General features: G+C 38.9%; 1 protein-coding gene across 5 annotated transcripts in view; it reads left to right on the top strand.

The window, feature by feature from the left end:
* LOC109374958 (LON peptidase N-terminal domain and RING finger protein 2-like) overlaps nt 1-3009 on the top strand; it is a 25256-nt gene that overhangs the window by 2715 nt on the left and 19532 nt on the right. For 4 of the 5 annotated variants that reach the window (XR_002122496.1, XM_019630004.1, XM_019630001.1 and 1 more), the window contains exon 2: nt 2446-2607. The exons of the other annotated variant lie outside the window; for it this stretch is intronic. The gene's annotated coding sequence lies outside the window, so the exon portion shown is untranslated. The remainder of the gene's footprint in view (nt 1-2445; nt 2608-3009) is intronic. 5 annotated transcript variants of the gene reach the window in all.

Genomic DNA, 3009 nt, shown 5'->3' with positions numbered 1-3009 from the left:
AGATTGAAAGAAAGTTTTAGAACTTCTCCAGATAACCCAGAACATCAGGAGACTTGAAATTATTTTTTGGCTTGAAGAAAAGAAAGCAGGGGCTGATTTGAATATACGAAGACGGATGTTCCATTGATCTGTCTCAGGAATAAATCAGCCAGCGTGTTACCATGAAAAGCATATAAAGTTCATCTTAGAAGTTAACAGGTGAAACCAACTGTGAAGGAAGAGTATAAGCTCTCTTTTTTAAGCTTTCTAAGAAGGGTGATTGCATGAATTTTTTCTCTCATGCTGGGAGAGAGATAATATTCTTTAATATTTAGGATTCTTTTTTCCTACTTAACAGAATCCATCAGAGAAATCTGATGTGTTTAGAAATACCAATTCTTCAGTTTTATATTTTATATTGGGTCTACACCAAGAAGAGGATAAAGCAATGTTAGAAAGCATCCTTCCAGTAGCACCCAGCACTGGTCTAAAGAGACAGTTTCCAAATGACTTGGAGGATGCACAGGACCTGAATGACGCCCCTGGAAAAATTCCCAAGAAAGGTCAGGAAACTGTTTTGTCATGGAAGGTGTGACTCCCGAATGATAGGATGTTAACTAATGTTCAGTCTATTTTTAAAAATGATACACAGCTTAAAATTAATAGTGAAATGAATATATCAGCCTGAAGATTATAGAACGGTTTGGTCAATCCTACAAGGACTTCATGGTCAAACATAGCGTAGAGTATTTTGGGGCAACTTTAACTTTTATTCATGCTTACTGTCTGGATAATTATTGCTACATACTGTTAATTGGCCCAGAACTATTCCTGCCCAGCATGACTTGTTACATTGGTGTAACACAGTAAACAGAGGAAATAGTTAATGCATGCTCTCACCCAGATATGCAGATGTTAATGATAGCATTTTCAATTTTTTTCAGAGGCAGATTCCTCACCTCAAAGGAACATGTACTCTGACATAGGAAGTCCAGAGCTCTTGATAGATGTAACTGACTTTGAGTGTGCCCTTTGTATGGGGTAGGATGACATAGGATCTATGCAACTCTGAAACACTGAGCCTTCCTGAATTTTATATCGTAACCATAATAGGCATTTTATTACCAGAGAAATTACATATATATCAGTAATAATTGATTTGTTTTCTAAAAATTTGATAAGGAATATATAAGTAGAAGTGGAGATAGTGATTTTGGAACCCTTAGGTTATTTGCCTAGGAATTTTTTTTGTAAAACAAATAGGTTACTTGAAAGTCTATTCTGGACACTTTTTGCTGAAAACTCAGATTTTTTGTTTCTAGGTTGCTTTTTGAGCCTGTCACTACACCATGTGGACATACATTTTGCCTAAAATGCCTTGAACGCTGCCTCGACCATGCCCCACATTGTCCACTGTGCAAAGAAAAACTTTCGGAAGTAAGTATTTCTTGTGAAACAACAGACAGTTCAGCTCCTCTTCTCATCCCTCTATAGATGCTCATTTCCAGGGTGGCTTAGCTTCTAGTACCCGTTTGTTAAAGAAAGTTGGATTTCTCCACTCAAAGATAGGTCTTTTTCCCATCTCTCTGAGTTCTCAAAAATGCACAGGGCAAGTTAGACACAGAAACAACTAAATTTCAAGGAAAATTTCAGACATGACTTTTAGTTGAGATATATTAAAAATAGCTGACATTATTGGAGCTCTTATTGTGTGTTAATTATAAACAGTTGNCCACAGCCCTGCTGAAGCTCCTCAGAGCCAGTGCTGAGGACACCAGTCCCTGCTGAGCTGCTGTCCCTCACATCTGCAGAGGTCACGGGTTGTGGTGTACTCATCTGTCACATGAACAGCAGTGGAGATTCTTTGTTAGGGTTCAGTCACTCCTCTGTGCCTCTCTTAAGCCCATGGATTCAGCTGAGTCCATGAGGTTTGGCAGCACCACTGAGTGATTGGCAGTCACTTCCCACAACCACCAAAAAGTGGTCCGTGGTTTTTGAACCAGAATTAGGGCCCATCACCTTCTCTTCTAAAGTTTTTCACTTTAGGTGGCTCGTCTGATTTCTTATAAATTGATCAGTCCTCTAGAAATATCTCAGTCCTGGTGATCACAGCTTAGACTCAATCTGGGATCCCCTGCAACCTCTACACCCCACTTTTCTCTCTTGTCCATTTAGACTTTGGGGGAGATTTTCTGAAGCAGGTGTGTAAGGACTTGACAGAAAGGAACTGTAATGCTCATATTTTGTAAGACCAAGATGGAAAGGGACAGGGAGGTGAAATGCTTAAAACATTGACTGTGGTTTTGAAACATTTGCATTTTAAAATATTGGCAGTTGGAATGTGGTAATTACTCTTTTCAATACGTTAGGCCTATTTGGCCTCGTAGATTCTTCTGAATCTTTAAGGCATAGTATATATTTTTCATAAGAGTTTTAAATAGTTTTTTCTTCTTGGCAATTTTATAGGTAATGTGTGAGGTGTTTTTTCCAGCTTCAGAAAGTGTGCATCAAAATTTCACCCCTTCCATCCAAAGCTGACTGTTGAACAGCACAGGAAAGGCCCAGTGTAACAGCCATGTAAACACCCAGCCTCCTCGGCAAAAAGGTGGTGATGCCGGGAGTTCTCAGGTATGAGGTACATGTGTTTGTCAATAGTATCTTGATGAAGCTTTATGTCATTCCTCCATTTTGAACGGTTACAAGTTATTCAGACTGTGGCATTATGTTAGTTAGAAGTGCTTCTCAAGGCCAGTTCTAGCTCCTCTACCTGAGGATTGAAACCTTCAAAGGAAGTTGGTGGAAGTAATGAAAATGATTGAAGATTGAAAGAAAGTTTTAGAACTTCTCCAGATAACCCAGAACATCAGGAGACTTGAAATTATTTTTTGGCTTGAAGAAAAGAAAGCAGGGGCTGATTTGAATATACGAAGACTGATGTTCCATTGATCTGTCTCAGGAATAAATCAGCCAGCGTGTTACCATGAAAAGCATATAAAGTTCATCTTAGAAGTTAACAGGTGAAACCAACTG

Source organism: Hipposideros armiger, unplaced genomic scaffold (assembly GCF_001890085.2).
Source record: "Hipposideros armiger isolate ML-2016 unplaced genomic scaffold, ASM189008v1 scaffold_879, whole genome shotgun sequence".
Taxonomy (NCBI): Eukaryota; Metazoa; Chordata; class Mammalia; order Chiroptera; family Hipposideridae; genus Hipposideros; species Hipposideros armiger.
The sequence above is the reverse complement of the archived record's forward strand: the minus strand, read 5'-3'. Positions and strand labels throughout refer to the sequence as shown.